At 43.6% G+C, this 16,467-nt stretch overlaps 1 long non-coding RNA gene across 2 annotated transcripts in view; it reads left to right on the top strand.

Annotated features, from left to right (window-relative positions):
- LOC141575023 (uncharacterized) overlaps positions 1-16,467 on the top strand; it is a 77,855-nt gene that overhangs the window by 50,988 nt on the left and 10,400 nt on the right. For both annotated transcript variants that reach the window (XR_012502241.1, XR_012502240.1), the window contains exon 3: positions 10,318-10,514. This is a non-coding gene — a long non-coding RNA (uncharacterized LOC141575023). The remainder of the gene's footprint in view (positions 1-10,317; positions 10,515-16,467) is intronic.

The following is a 16,467-nucleotide window of genomic DNA, read 5'->3' as shown; positions in this document are numbered from 1 at the left end:
CCTGATAAAGGGAGGTTTGGGAGTAAGAAGGAGGATGTTTTTAAGACCAGGAAAATGTCTTAAACCACATTTAACACAAGGGAGAGTGGAACATTCTAGAAAGGTCAGCCCAGGGATTGCCCTGTGGTTTGCTGTAGTCTTGCATACCATTCACGTGCCTGTGAGATCCCACCCCAGGACTGGACTTGCATCTTTCCAGTTTGTTTTAGGATATTCCTTTGAGTCTCCAGGAAGACATTAGTACAAGTCTCTCTGTAGGAGGAGGAGGTTTAATGGATTACCCAGGGGCCTCCAGGGACTGAGCTAAGAAGAGGATTCTGGGCCTAGAGTTTGGGGCCCACATACTTCATATCTGAGGATTAATGCCTCATCCTCCTCTGAGTGGGAATTAAGCCTCTGCCAGTTGATTACAAATGTTCCAGATACAAATCTTTAAGGTGGTAACTTTGCGAACAGTAAAAACAACCACAGCAAAAGTCTACAGAAAGTCTTTCCCTCACTCATTACTCAACTCTATGAATTTTGAGGATTTAATGAGGCATTTGAAATAAAGAAACGAACTACTTAAAGGTGAAGGATATCGGGGACCAGCTTAAATTGGGCAATGAGAAACCTAAGTTGCCCTTTCAGGATATTATTCACCCTATAAAAACAAATGTATTTGTTCACAGTAAACATGTCAGAACAGCAGCTATGGTGGACAAGTGTAGACTGGTTGCTGTCCAATCTGCCAATTTTTCAGATAAAAGACTGGGATCTGATAAGTGACAGATTACCTTGAGAACATTTGCATCCAGAGAGATTCTGGTTCATCATTTCATCACCAGACATATGAGTGTATCAGTTAAAGTGTAAGACAGTTGCTGTTCTCACAATGTATTTATAATACTTATCTGAAGTGGGGGGGGGGGCTCTGTTTGATGATAGCCCTCGTGACCTGCGAACATAAATAAGCAGCCCTGGTACTTGCTCGTAAGGGCAGGGCCAGGCCAGATCCCTCACCTCTAAGTAAAAACATTTTCGTCCTGTTCATGAGCAGATCCTGTCTCCTCTCCACACATCAGTTAATGCATCTATAAAAAGGAGAGAATTATCTTGGTTCGGTGTGTCCCACACTTCAATAACAGACACTGTCTCATGATTGTTGCTCTATCATCATGCCATCGGTAAGATTATTTACTGATTTTTTTCCTTTAAATCAACTCACTTATTTTATCTAAATAGAATATTGTTGAATAAAATTGTCAGTGTCTTCAAAATCATTTTTACTTGTGAATTCATAGCTTATATGGGCTATTTTTCTAGTATCAATTGAAACAAATGTATAGTGATTAAGAGAAAAAAATGTTGGCCCATTTCTTAAAAAAAAAACCTTTATTTAAACATCTGAAAACGTCTTGTGTAACCATAACTGGCAGACTGCATTTTGGAAAATACTGCTCGGCTATAAGGAAGATGCTAGGTGTGACTGAAACTTTATGCTCTGCCCAGTTCATCCCTGGAAGAGGCCCATTGAGTCCAATACTCTCCTTAATTGGTTGATTCATCCTGAGTTAGTCACTCATCTCCTACAGCTTCATTTTCTCATCTGAGGAAGTTGGACTCAATAGGCTCTGAGTTCCTCTCTAAGGATCTGAGGTTTTCCAAGATTCTGTGGCCAGGCCCAGTGCCCCGGCAGGAGACGCTGTCAAGAGCAGTGTGGCCCTGAGCACGAGCTGGTTCCCTGGCACCAGCCCATACACAGGCTTAATTTTCCTGGGAACTTTGCAAGACTTTGCTTTTCCTTTCATCTGCAGTGGTGAGGGAATACGCCTCCCAGCCAGGGTATGGAAGCGAAATCGCCCTTCCTCTTGTTTAGATGAGCTGCACTGGGAAGAACAGGCAAGTGGGGAAAAGGAATTTCGAAGGTGGCTTTGAAAGATTGCTGATTTGACCCCTTCTATTGCCTCCTCCCAGGTCTAATGCGCCAGCTACTCGGGAATGATCCTGGGGAAAAGGAAAACCTAATTTGATTCCTCCACATCTAAGAGCTCAGCGATGATAAATAATAACAATAGTGCATAGTTACTAACGTGTTACCTACCAGTCTAATAAAGTGATGGCAAATTGGCTGATCTCACTGAGCCTTTATTTCCTCATTTAGAAAAGACAGTGTTTGAACCGGGTAATTTTTGAAACTTTTGCCAGCTCTGAAGTTCTTCGATTGTATGACTTCAGATTTTATTTTTAAAACAAAAAAGTGGGAGATTTTAAACTTGATAGAATCCCTTTAAAAAATCTGGCATTAGAAGACAAGAATAAAATTACCTTTGGGACAGTCATTTATGTGTAATTTTTGTAAGTTTTCTCAAAATTATGATATGGTCTATGGTACAACCGAATTGAAATGTCACCATATCCATGTTATTCGTTTTTTCATTCATTTACTTGGTCATTCTTTCTTCAGACATGCATTGCACACCTGTTATGCACCAGGTATATGACTAAGAGTGTAATTCTAGAGGCAAAATAATTTGGGATTGAATCCCATTTCCACTAAACATTAGCTCTGTGACCTTGGGTAAGTGACTTAATCTCCTTAAGCCTTGATTCCTTCACCTAGAAACCAGGAATGACAACATATAGTAATTATTAAGGTTATTGACAATTAAATGAGATAGCAGGTGGAAAGTCAGGTGCCCAGAATACAGTGAGCACTCAATAAAAAGTTATGATCCTCTTCATCACTGTTGTTATGGATTAAATTGTGTCCCCCCACTGGATTTATATGTTGAAGTCTCAACCCTCAGTACATCAGAATATGACTGTATTTGGAGATAGGACTTTTAAAGAGGTTATAAAGGAAAGTCACTTGATAAATACAGTGGGACAGGGCATCTTAGGCAAGGGGACATATAGTGGAATTTATGAGTGACAAGGACATTCTTCAGGATTTGTTCTTTGGGAGTCATTTGTTCTGTAACATGAGACCTTATCTGTTTGTGATGGAGAAAAAGTAAGACCTCCCTCAAACACAGTGGGACGCCATCACTCACCTGCATAAGCTGGTGCCTGGACATTCATTTCTCCTGTCCAGATAGCATGAAGATAGCACAGGAAGAGAAATTCCCATTTTGGCCAACTGGTAGCATTTAGCAGGCCTAGTGGTTTTTTTGTTTGGAAGCTAAGGTAACGTGACACCTCAGCTTTAGCTCAGAACGGATAAGAGGACAATGAGAGTGGGGGAGAAATAACCTAGTTCCGAATAGGTGGTTAAAATGTAATCCACTTGTTCTGTTGTGTACATATATGGGGATTTATAACATATAAAATATGATTAGAACTTGCCTCACATAAAGCCCTCATCATAAATTCAAAACAATTATACCTTTAAGTGAACCAGAATCAGCAAGGTGGGGGAGGTAATATTATTCCCTGCCTGCTTCGTGGATTGTTGAGGATTAATGAGCTAATGTCTGTAAAGCTCTCTAGCAAAGCAGGAGAAAAGGACTGGAAAGCTAGCAGGTGTTGCTGTCTCCTCCCCCACCCCCTGCAAAGCTAAAAGACCAAACACAGAACAGTCTGTCTCAGCTTTTTATCTTTTCTACTACAACAAAAAAAGTGATTAAAGAACACTTTGTTAGAAGACAAAAAACAATTCCCCGTTTTGCTAGTTCCTTCATCTTTATTCTGATCAGTCCATGGTTGTAGTCATTGACCTACTTTGCATCTTAAATACGTATGTATTTTGCACTAGCTTTTTTGTGTTTCCTTAAGGTATCATACAATGTGTTCATGTTACTACACAATGTTCATAGCAGGTTTTAAAGTATTATGGTGATATATAATTTATATACCATAAAATTAACCCATTTTAGTGTATGATCCAAGGACTTTTAGTAAATTTGTAGAGTTGTTAAAAACACAGTTTTAGAACATTTCCATCACCTGCACCAACATTTTCTTGTGCCCATTTTTAGTTCCTGGAAACCACAGAGCTTTCTGTCATAGCTTTGTATTTCTTAGAAATTTTACGTAAATTTGTGTCCAGTTAATTTCACTTAGCAAGCTGTTTTTGAGGACCATCAGCAGTGTAGGATGTATCAGTAGTTCGCTCCTTTTTATCGCTGAATAATATTCTATTGAATGGTTATACCACACATTATCAACTCACCAGGTAATGGACACTTGGATTGTTTCCAATTTTTAGCTGTTATGAATACTGCTGCTATGAACATACGTTTGTGTGAACATACGTTTTCATTTTTCTTGGCTAGGATAGCTAGCGGTGGAATTGCTGAGTCATTTGGTAACTCTGTGTTTAACTTTTAAAGAAATAACTGAACTGCTCCAAAGTGACTGTACTGTTTTACATTCCCACCAGCAATGTATAAAGATTCCAATTTCTCCACATCTTTGCCAATACTTGTTACTGTCTCTCTTTTTCATTCTAGCCTTTAAAGAGGGTGGGAAGTGGTGTTTCATTGATCTCAGTCTGCATCTCCCTACTAACTGACGATGTGGGACATCTTTTCCTGTGTAGTAGCCTTTTTTATATCTTTGGTGAAATGACTATTCAGAGTGTTAGCCTGTTTTGAAACTAGGTTGTTTGCTTCTTTTTACTGAGTTATAGGAGTTTTTTTAAAAAGATACTCTGGACTTACGTTCTTTGTTAGACATAATTTGCAAGTATTTTCTCTCAGTCTGTGGCTTTTCATTCTATTTTTTTGAAGAGGAAAAGTTTTTCACTTTGATGAAGTCCAACTTATCAACCTCTTTCTTTTATAGATCATGCTTTTGGAATCATATCACCTAGGAAATCTTTGCCTAACCCAAGGCCACAAAGATTTTCTCCTCTGTCGTAGCCTAAAGTTTTGTAGTGTTAGTTCTTATATTTAGGCCTGTGATCCATTCTGAATTAATTTTTGTGTGTGGTATATTATAAGGTCTAATTTTTTTGTTTTGTTCTTTCATTTTTTTTGCATGTGGATATCCAGTGGTTCCACAACCATTTGTTGAAGACTATCCTTTTCCCCCATTGAATTGCCTTCACACCTTTATCAAAAGTCAATTGACCATAAAGGTCTAACACTTTATTTTTGGACTCCCAGTTTTGATTCATTCACGTTTATCCTTATGCCAATACCATACTGTCTTGATTTCTGATGTAGTAAGTCTTGAAAACAGGTTGTATAAATCCTCTAACTTTGTTCTTCTTTTTAAGAATTCTTTTGGCTACTCTTTGTGACAGTTTTTTTAAGTTTTTTTGGGGGGGGGTAATTAGGTTTGTTTGTTTGTTTGTTTGTTTGTTTAATGGAGATACTGAGGATTGAACCTAGGACCTCGTGCACCCTAAGCACATACTGTACCACTGAGCTATAGCTTCCTCCCTCTTTGTAACAATTTTTAACGGTGGCAGAATAGTTCATAAAATGGATGTTTTACAATAAATGTACTTCATCATTTAATTAATAACTGGTATTGTTATTAACTTTGTGAAGAATATCCTGATGCCTGTATCTCTTGTTTCCTCTTGGTTGTATAGTTTCTTAAGGTGAATTCCTGGGAGGGGGATTACTGATCAAAGGCTCTGAACCCGTGTTCCCACCTGTTCTGTGTAAAGGGACAGCCTTACAAGGAGGGCAGAGATTTTTCACACTGAGGCGCTAACTCTTACCAAGCACTTACCAGGTGCCAGACACTCCTGTTAAATTCTTCATAATTATTTCACTGAATCTTCACAACTATGCTCAAAGTAGATGTGATTATCTCCATTTACGGAGTTAAGTACTTTGACCTAGTTTGACCAGCAGATAGATGGCCAAGCCAAGACTGCAGCCCAGGATGTCTCCCTGATTTTCTGCTGAAATACCTGTTCACTCTTGTACGCAGTTCTCGTTCATTCGCTGCGAGGATCAGTCGGGATAGAGGAATTCACTCACCTGTTTCCACAGTCCTCACCAGGCATACTCATCTTCTCTGAGTGTCTTTATCAGCACTTTTATTATTTGTCGCAGTAGCGGCATGCGGACTTGTAGACTGTGGGGACCCTTTTTATAGTCAGGAAGAACTGTTAGGCGCTTAAGGGAACTACCAAGAAATTAAAGATCAACCACCAGAGGGAGGCCAGAAAATGATGCTGACTCTTTAATTAACGTCTCCCAGCCTTCATCAGTTTCTCATAAGGGCCTATTGAACAAAGGGACAGCTTTCTATTTTTTGTTTCATGTTGTATTTTGAATGTGAGGATTCATTTGAAGTCTTTCCAGAAGGCTCGGTGCTGGGCTTTTGCAACATCTATAGACATTCTCACTCCATATCTTTTTCCACACTTTCTTCCTACCCAAGAGCTCTCAAGCCTTTTAAACCCAGGACACGGCAACTCCTGCTTCCTTGGCCTGGAGAGTGTACAGAGAGGAAGACTCTGGGGCATGACTGAGCGCACAACGGTGGCGCCGTCCTGCAGAACAAAGTGAGAGTCTGGGTTGGGGAGGAGATTCCAGCATCGCTGTCCTGGCTCAGAGGAACAGCCACAAAACAAAGCAGCTGAGGCCCTGCCTGAGAGCCTGCAGCACGGAGTAATGGAGAATCTGAGCTTGGCTGAGCAGGCCCCACACAGGTGGCCGAGGCCAGGAGAGTCGGGGTGTCTGCTTTGTCCAGGCGGGAATTTGGGCTGCCTGGCCCAGGTTTTGGCCGCTCTCGGTCAAAAGCTGGCATTGATGATGGCAGTGGGTCTTGTTTCATTCTAGGGCTGTGCCCTGAAACAGCACAAGGCTGAAAGTAGCTCTCCATTCCCTGGGGAGATGCTGAGAACACACAGAGCTAAGGCCTCACCACCCCTCACTCCCCTGTGCAGTCACCTGCGGAAGAGCTAACCCCACGTCCAGGCTATTTATTGTTCAAATGTTGCCCCTGCCCTAAGTGACCTTCCCACACACCTCTCTGTGTGACTCCCAGTGCAGCTCAAATCCTACCTAAATCATTGAATCTGCATGAATACCTTGTACAGGCGAGGCACCGGTCCTGATCTGGGAGTGGTCTTTGGGTCCCTGCTGTGAGTCACCTCTTCTTTCCCAGAGCTCGCTTGGCACTCTGTCTGTCTCTGCTGGAGTTTCACATGGCTGGGCTGTCACTCTCTTCTGCCCTCTGAGCCCCAACTCTGGACCTTTCTCTCTCACTCTTGACTGTGAGCTTCCACCTCCCAGTCTCTGGCTCAGCAAGCTGATTCTCATCTCCTGGTTCTCATTTAACCACCAGATTCTTTTGCTGGTGGTGTTTGTTCTCATCATCTCCCTATAACCAGTGTCTTGGCATACACTTTGGGAAACACTGCAGAACTGACTCAGCTTCTGGTTGCTCCTCTGAACCCGTCTTAGTTTGATTTTGGCCTTGTTACCCCACAACAGACCTAAGCTATGACCATCCAGCCATAAAATCTCTACAGCAAGAACTGCTTTCTTTTCTTAAATATATATTTTAGTTGTAAGTGGCTTTTGCTGTAGACAGAATTACCATATAGCCAAGGAGGTGCCGTGGTGATAGTTAGATGAGGAAGAGATTCCTCTGATCTTCTGGAAAATGTGCTTCTTTTGGAGGGGATTGAGAGTGAGATTGGGTTCTCTAGAACTCTGGTTAAGAGGGGAACTCTAGTCAAGAGACTGGTTAAAAGGGGACCAAGCAGGTGAATCTCTTGTCCTCACTGTATCTTTTTTTTTAATTGAAATACAGTTGATTCACAGTGCTGTGTTAGTTTCTGATGTACAGCATAGTGATTCAGTTATATATATAAATATACTTTTTCATATTCTTTCTCATTATAGGTTATTACAAGATATTGAACCCGGCTCCCTGTGCTGCACCGTAGGACCTTGTTGTGTATCTGTTTTATATGCAGTAGGTTTTCACTGCATCATTTGACTGCTGACCAGGTTTTCCTTCTGCAGCTCTCCCCACCTCTGTTCTCTTTCTACTTTTACATTCCTTCTTGTCTCCTTTGCAGGCTCCTCTTTTTTTAACCCACTTTTTAATGTGGGTGTTCCCTAGACTTCCCTATTCTCTCTTCTCCATTGACCCACTCTGATCTCATTGTATCCCATACATTTAAACTTCAAGTTTATTTAAACTTATCCTATAATCCTCACATATATGCTGAGAATTCTCAGATGTCCCTCAAATGTCCAGCTCAGCACTCTTCTGCAGCTCCAGACCTGCAGGTGATCAGCTGTGTCCTGTTCCTCCTCTCCCTTTCCCCTGGGGAAACAAACATGACCAAAGGGTGTGATCCCCCTCTGTTAGAGATGGGCTATGGGAGCTGAGGACAGAACGATGCATTGGCTCATCCACCTACTCATCCATTCCCCAAGCGCCATGCTCCTACTGGGTGCTGGGCACTGGATTTGGCATCAGGAGCCCAAAGAGGAGTAAGACACGGTGCCTATTGTTAAGAGCCCAGGTCTGTCTAACATACAGAAAGATAACATAAAATACAACTTGGTAAACACAATACTTGACACATATAAGCCAAGTAGAGTGGGCACCAGAGGTGGGAATTACTAACTCTGCCTGTAGAAGACTTCACACACAGGGTACCTGGAGAAACTCCTGGTGGTCTTCGCGTTTTTATGCGTGTGAACATTCATGTACATGTAGACAGGTGCTCAGTAATTATTTGGCACCTGTGAGGACGGGAGCCAGCAGCCAATGCTAAGGATGGCAGAGCAGGAAGAATGAGGGTGAGGGTCATTGCCGATATTGGAGCAATCACCCTGGCCTTGATCTCCAGAGTCTTCCACACGAAAGAAATGCAGACCACGCACTCTCTTTTTAAAGCTCCTGTAAACACTTTCCTTGCCACCTAACAAAATTCTTAATTGAAATGGAAAAGAATCTTAGAGATCAGCTAGTCCCATTTGGAGTAGAATCCTACATCTTTAACCTGTTGCTAAACCTGAGGTGCTCTGCTGGCTGGAGTTGGGGTTGGGCTCCCCCATCAGACTTCCTACCCCGTGACTGCCCCGGAAACACTTCTGCAGACATCGAAGGCTCCAAGGAAATCGCCTGCAAACCATCATGTCCTCTTTTTCTTTCTTTCCTTCTTTCTTTAATGCTTGAGGAAATAAAAGCCCTGAGTAATCAAGTAATTTGCCCAAGGTCACGCAGCTAGATTGTGCTAAAACTTAATTAAGGTTTTAGTGTTCTGCCCACTGTTTTACATTCTTTTTTTTTCCCTTTACAACCCTGATTTGGGAAGCTTGGAAGAGCCAAGGCAAAAGTGCTAGTGAAAAGTGGAAGATTAAACTCTGAAATACAGGAAGCAAAAAGAGAGGGAAAAGGAGGAGCAAGGAAAAGAGAAGAGAAAATAAAGGGGTGGCAGCGTTGAGACTGTTCACCTATTAACTGGCTATTTGTCCAGTGTTACTTGGGGATGCTGAGGAATCTTGTTCCCTTAATACTCCCTTGTCACCACTGAGGTAGGTTTTCTTTCCTAGTATAAAAATATTCCTGTAATTAACCAGTCAATCAGTCAGTCTGCAGCTTCCACAAATTATATATTGGTACTCAGCACTGTATGAAATGTGTAGATACAAAGGAATCACAGAGGTGGCCCTGCCTAGGGTAGATGGCTCCGGGGCTTTCCGCTCACCTTCAGTATCCCCTTAACTTCCTGTTCTTCCCCATTCACAGAAAACGGGCTCTCTGCAGAAATGTTTGTTCAACATGATCTTGCACCCTGGGCCCAATTGATTGGACCAGAGATATTCATTTGATCCACATAGAACCAATCAGAGTCTAGTTACAGTAAGTGCGAGGGTGGAGAAAAGGAAAGGAGAGAAAGAGAGAGAAGAAGACAAAGGGGAGGAAGAAAAGGAGGAGGAGAAATAGAAGAGGGAAGAAACAGAAATGAGGCAAGAGAGGTGGTCAGATAGAGACCAAGAAAAAAGAATAGAGATTTATTTGATAATCTTTTGCCACCTAAATGCAATACACACCAGAGAAGGCAGATGTGCTGGGTGAGAAGGATGTAATGGACACTTACAGAGAACCAGACAAAGACTGCTTATCCCCATGCTCCTGACAGCAGATTCCCAGTCCTGCATCAGGGACAGTGTTTGAGAGATGGAAGTTAGCAGCACGCTGGCAGGAGGTGACAGCCCCTTTGGACCAAAGCCTCCGCAATACCCCCTTTCCTCTCCCTCTGTGCTCAGATGCCATTCAGCAGCTGCTGTGTGTCCGTACCCCGTGTGCTCCGCCCTGCTGTTCTCACAGAGCTGTTAGTAGACAGACATCTGGTGAGGCCAGGGGAAGACACTTGACTTGCCTTGGTTCATATCCCCACAGGGATTCAGACAAGTCAAGGCACAGGAGAGGTGAAAGCTTCCGCGTTTATCCCTGAAGATCAGAGCCTCCGAGCGGCCGTGGACTGGCGGGAAGGGGGCGGCTGGTCCCTGGAGGCGGCCGCGCCCACGTGCAGAGGCGGGCCTGCGCTCACGAGTGGAACCTCCTGAATTCCTGTGGGAGCCGAGAGTTGGAATATGGTAGGAAGGCAAACGCTAAGGAATTTTTTTGATGCTGTATTTGCATAGTACACCCATTGTTTTCACTTTGTTTGTTTTGGGGTGGCTTGGGCAAGCGGGGGCTAATTCACCCAAGCACCTCTTGGCACAGGTACCGGTTGTGTCAATGAGCGATTGCCACATCGTGTTGTGTAACAAACCACCCCAAACCTCACGGCTTACCACAGCAAGCTCTCGTTCTCACGCTCAGGAGTCCGCGTGGCTCCTGTGGGTCACGTGAAGGCGCTGAGCTCCGGCTGGGCTGGGCTCCTGGTCTCGGGTTGGGTTTCGGTCTGTGCGTTCTCTCTGCAGCGCAGGCTGAAGGGGTAGCCGCCGTCCAGGGAAAGCTCTGTTCGTGGCCGTGGCAGAGGAGCGGGAGGGCAGTCCCAACTGTCTGGGCCTTTGTGACATCACTTCCCAACCCACTGACTCACATCAAGTCGCTCAGCTGAGCCCAAAGACAAGTGACAGGGAACTGCACGCTCACCGCAGAGCGGGAGGGAAGGAGTGAATAGTCTTGAACAAGCAGCCATCTGATCTACTGCTCTGGTGCTCACAGACATTCCTCCTACGCCCACAGCTGCCCAAGAGCGGCGTGAGAAGAGCCCGGAAGTTCCCTTTCCACCTCCATCTACCCCACCTGCATGTCCCCCCACCCTCTGAGGGTCCAAATTCTGTCTTCTCGGGCCACCTTCAGTTTCCTCCAGGGCAAGCGCAGACTGTCTCTTAGCACAGTCTGTCACGTATTATTGCTCAGGCAGGATGAACTAGTTCAGACAGAACTGTCTTGTCGAGCAAGCCTGTCAGGGTACCTCCCAGCTCCAGCTCACGGCCTCCCAAAGACTGTGATCTGAATGGAGGACTCCCGAGGGCCCACGCCACTGTGCCTGCAGAGCAATGCTTAAAATTTGTCATTTTACCATTTGAATTTGTTTATTATCTATGCCCCCTCCTCCAGACTACCAACTATAAAGGCAAAAAGCCTGTGTCTGTTTTATTCACAACCAGTGGTCTCAATGCCAGCCACACAGAGGCACTCAAAAAATATTTGTTAAAGAAGTGAGTTAGGGATTAGCAGATACACACAGTACTATATATAAAATAAACAACAGGACCTACTGTACAGCACGGGGAACTATATTCAATATCCTGTAATAACCTGTAATGGAAAAGAATCTGAAAAGGAATATATATCCACATATATAACTGAATCACTATGCTGTACACCAGAAACTAACACAACATTGTAAATCAACTTTACTTCAATAAAAAAAAAAAAGAAGAAGAAGAAAGAAAGACATGAACAGGCCCCGTAGGAACAGGTTCTATTGTCTTGGAGCCCAGGTTTTCAGTATTTCCCCAAATGCTGGCCACATGCGTCATTTCAATGCCTCTGAAAACCCCTCCCCTCCCCCACTCCTTCACCAAGTGAGTGAGGCTGGATCTGGATGGCAAGACTCGGTGGTGGCAGAGCCTCCCCCACCGCTCCCTGGGGCCCCTCCCAGTTCCTGGAGCGACTTCTGCTAGCAGGTCACCTGCCTGGACAGGTCACCTCTGCCCTGATCCGGATGCCCTCCTTGGGTCTCCCGGCCTGATGACAGTCACAGTGTCCTGCTGGGTGAGCACTGCCCTCATTCCTAGGAGCTCTCAGGGAGTAAATGTGTCAGGTTGCGCTGATTTCCTTCTCTCTCTCCCTCTCCTCCTCTTTCCTCAACTGTGGTTGAATAATCTGACTGGGGGAGGCGGCTGGGGAGAGGATTCCTTCCCAGTGACCTCTCATCAGGGCCTCATAAGCCCCAAGCACAGTTCTGTCTAGATCTAGGACTTGCTGACAGGACCTGGACAAATGGCAGGTGGGAGATCAGAATATATGCTGGGCCTTGACAAGGGCTTTAGAGCCAGACAGATTTGGGTTCAAATCCCATCTCTGCTATTTTCCTGATCACGAGACTGAAGACAAGTCTTCGAGCCTTTCTGCTCCTTGGTCCCTCATTTGTAAGGGTTACTGGTGCTGCCCAGTGGGGCACTTGTGAAGATTAAATGAGTCTATTTCCAGTGCCTGCCAACCACCGAGCACTCGGAAAAGGTATCATTCCTTAGCGCCATCCCATATGATTGTTCATTCATCTATTTTTCCCCTCTAGTTTTTTTTCAATAAAATAAGGTTAAAATCAACTATACCTAAATTTAAAAAAAAAAAAGAAAAGAAAAAATAATTCACATAAGATAGGGAAAAATAAAACAGGTTAGAATAAATATCACACCAACCTAGAAGAAGGAACCAGGTTAACCTGCAGGGTTGGATTTGGGAAGAAAGGACAGTCCCAGCCTTTCTTTCCTAACCTGCTCAGAGTATGTGTCTGATAAAGCCTCTGATGTATAAATTTAATTATTTAAAAATATATTCTTATCTTTTGGAAAATATCCATGTATGGTCAAGATTTGTATATGTATATCATAAAAAGCAAAATTAGGAAACACTTAAATCGCTGCAGGGTGTTGGGTGATGTCAAGGATGTGTCGATAGAGAAGATTCTGGGGAGCAGCGGTAGTGGGGTTCAGCTTAAAGGCTCAACATATCACCAGTGGCACAGTCACTAGGTTGTACTTCAAAACTGAGGATAGCAGGTGTTTCTTAGACTGACATGTTCTGGGATGTTCTGTAAAATTCAGCTTGCGGGGTTACAGTCATGTCAGAGAGCTCTTTAAGCATCACAGGGATGTCTGCCCTTGTACACAGGGCCTGTCTCACCCTGACACCCATCAATCCATGCCCATCTTTCTGCTCCCCAGTCCCCTCTCCTGTCATTTCAATCTGCATTCCCTCCCCTAACTAAGATCTGGGTTTGTCTTTGGATATCCCAAACTCAGAAATGAATTTTAAAAGTGCTACCTCTCGCAGATCTGCCCGCCCTGGGCAGCATACCCCAACAGCAGGAGCTCTGAAACCAGTTTCCCCCATCCTCAGGCTGCGGTGAGCTCCCTCTGCCCCCAGGTCCTGCAAGTAGGAAGGGGGCAGTCCAGAAAGCAAGCCCGGGGTCAGTGGGGTTTGATTTGTTTGGGTTAGTGACTTTTTTCTTAGAGATTTGTCAACGTAACTTCTCCGCTAAGCAGGAGCTTCTGGGGACAGGGACTTACTTATCTTTATCTCTCCAGGATGAAGCATTCAGTAAATGTTTGCTGAACAAATTAAAGAGCTCATGAGTGGAACTAGCTGAGCTTAACAAATAGTGAGCGTGCAAGAAATATTTGTTGAATAATAGAATGAATCAGTGGCTCGATGAACACGTTTGAACTGCTATATCCTTTCCACTTTCTTCTTAGCGGACTGTTTCTGACTCAGTTGACCTGATCCCTCATGACATGACATTCAGCTTGGTGTGACCTTTGGGCTGCATAGAGTTTAGGCGGCAAAGAACTCAGGCTCTGCAATCAGATAGATGAGGGTTCAAATAGCTGTCACTTAGGAATCCTGCATGACCTTGGGCAGGGCACATAGCTTAAGTCTGAGTTTCCTCCTTTTAAAATTCAGAATGGTAACAGTCCTGACTCAAAAGTTTTGGGAAAGGCTCAATGGGGATAATCCATTTAATGTACTTAGCATAATGCCTTAATGCCCAGCACAGAGCTAGCGCTCAATCAGTGATGGCTGTTGTTATTCGTTACTGCCATTGTCTCCTCCTTCTCATCCTTGTCCCAGGCGCCTGAGCTCAGTGAGAAGGCTCTAAGGCCCTTCCCAGGGCAAAGGTTTCACCTCTCTGTGGAGATCACAGTTGCCCCTCTCTGTCAGGTACAGCAGCACTAGGTAGAGATGTTCTGATTACTCTAAGTGGGTGGTCTTTAAGCCTGGTTTGGAGAGTGGGTGGTTTGTTTTAACAACCTAATCTTTTTTTTTTCTCTCTTAACAAAAATTTATAATAAAAAATTCAGGTAGAAATAACAAAAATTTTAGATAGATTCAAAGCAGAATGTTTATGTGTGGCTTCTCAAGCCACTTGCCTCAGTTGAAATCCTGACCCCTTCAGTTACCAGTACGTGAGATTGCCCAGATATCTGACTAAGCCTCAATCTTCAAAATGGTTCCTATAATGGTACACACTTGACAAGGTAGTTGCATGAGCTACTAAGTATAACAAACAGCACTCCTGGGCCCTCAAAGGTTATCAATCATTACGTGAGTGTCTGATGGTGGAGAAAAGGTTGAACCAACTCCCAACTCCAGTGGCGATGTTCAGGTGTCTCCCCTGGAACCACGTTTTGAAACTCCAGATCTTACTAGTTACACTGTTCTGATTTTCTGTCTGCCTAAGTTGGGGCTGCCACACCCAAAAGAGTGCCTCTACTCTGACCAGGCTCTTAATCTGAATCGTGAATCTTAATATGACAGAAAACTGCTTTGGAAAATCTCAGTTCTGCTCCAAGCTCAGGGTCATGTCCTTTATCCTTTGACTTTAAAAGCTGTTTTTATAGACGGTAAGGGACTCACATCTAAACCATGCAGGCCCTGCCCATGTCACACTCAGTTTAATTGGACTCACTGTGAGAAATATGTCCCTGCCTTTTATTAGTCAATCAAGAAAAACAAAAGCAATTTGTACTGTCCAGGATGTACCCCGAACTATTTGCAAGGTCAGTGATAACATGCTGTGAATCAATTTTAATTAAATTGGTTCACTTTGATCTAAAAAATATTGTAACTTTTACAAATGTGTCATTTTGGCAGTTATATATAGACCACAGATGACTAGGATGTCATTTGTAAATCCAAAAGGAACTATTATAGAATGATATATATGTGAGATCAAAACAATATTTATAAAAACCATGCCAGGATTTTCTCTAGTAAAAAGAGAAGGTGATTTTCAAAATCAAAAAAATATATAAATACAAGCACTATTTCCTAGATTTTCCATCTAACTAGTCAAATTAAAAAGATACAGCTTTATTCGGTGCAGCGGATCCTTGATTAGCTGGAATTCTTTGGGAATAGTGTGCTTGGGTTAACTGGATTCTCTCTACCTTGTGAGAAACTCTTCTAGACCATAGTTTTATCCTTCCCTCCCCCCTTTCTTCCTCTCTCCCTCCTATTTTCTCTCCTTCCCTCCTTAAAAATAAGTATAAGGGATACAATTTAATCTTTCAGACCTTCTGACAATCATTCTGAACATGAAATTTCACTGTTCAGTCTTAAAATAAGGAAATTGGCTTGATTAAGTCTCTGGACAATTGAATAGCAAATCATCTTGTGGTTATTTGACCAATCCCCAGCCCCTCTATCTGACACAGTCTTCATTTACTTTCTTTGTAGCATGCAATACTGTTTGCAAATAAACAATTCATCTATTTGTGTATGTGTACGTGGGGCGGGGACTGGCTAGTTCTCAACTGAATCTGCAGCATCTGGAGGTGTTTGGGACGAGCTAGCCACTTTGTAAATGTTGGTTGGATAATGAATGCCTTGGTTTCTTATTCTTCACCTATCACCAAAAAGTCCTCACCGACAAGGCTTAGCTCATAGTAAGGGAGCAGTGATAAGCCAGGGCCCAGCCCAGACCAGGAATATGGACTGGTCCTAAAAACCAGAGCAGGCAAAAGATCATCCCTCTAGGGAATCAGATAATGGCTGCAGGGGGTGCTGCAGGGGCTTATTAGGCATAGAGGACCCTCTGCTGGCTTCCTACACTGCGGATGCTGAGAGAGCTCTGCAGGTAAGAAAAGCGTTGGTGCCAGTGACCACCTGGAGCCTTCGTCCCTGATGAATGAGGATAGACCTCATGGGCAGGGAGGCCTCTTCTCCCAGAATGGGCAGGCCCAGTTGGCCTGGATTAAAACCAGGCTAATGGCCTCCTTGGCCCCTGATCTTGGCCTTCTGGTTCTTATTACTCTTAGGGTGGAAGGGTCAGGAATGGTTAATCCAAAGAAAATCTATCTACAG

Source organism: Camelus bactrianus, chromosome 25, assembly GCF_048773025.1.
Source record: "Camelus bactrianus isolate YW-2024 breed Bactrian camel chromosome 25, ASM4877302v1, whole genome shotgun sequence".
Taxonomy (NCBI): Eukaryota; Metazoa; Chordata; class Mammalia; order Artiodactyla; family Camelidae; genus Camelus; species Camelus bactrianus.
The sequence above is the reverse complement of the archived record's forward strand: the minus strand, read 5'-3'. Positions and strand labels throughout refer to the sequence as shown.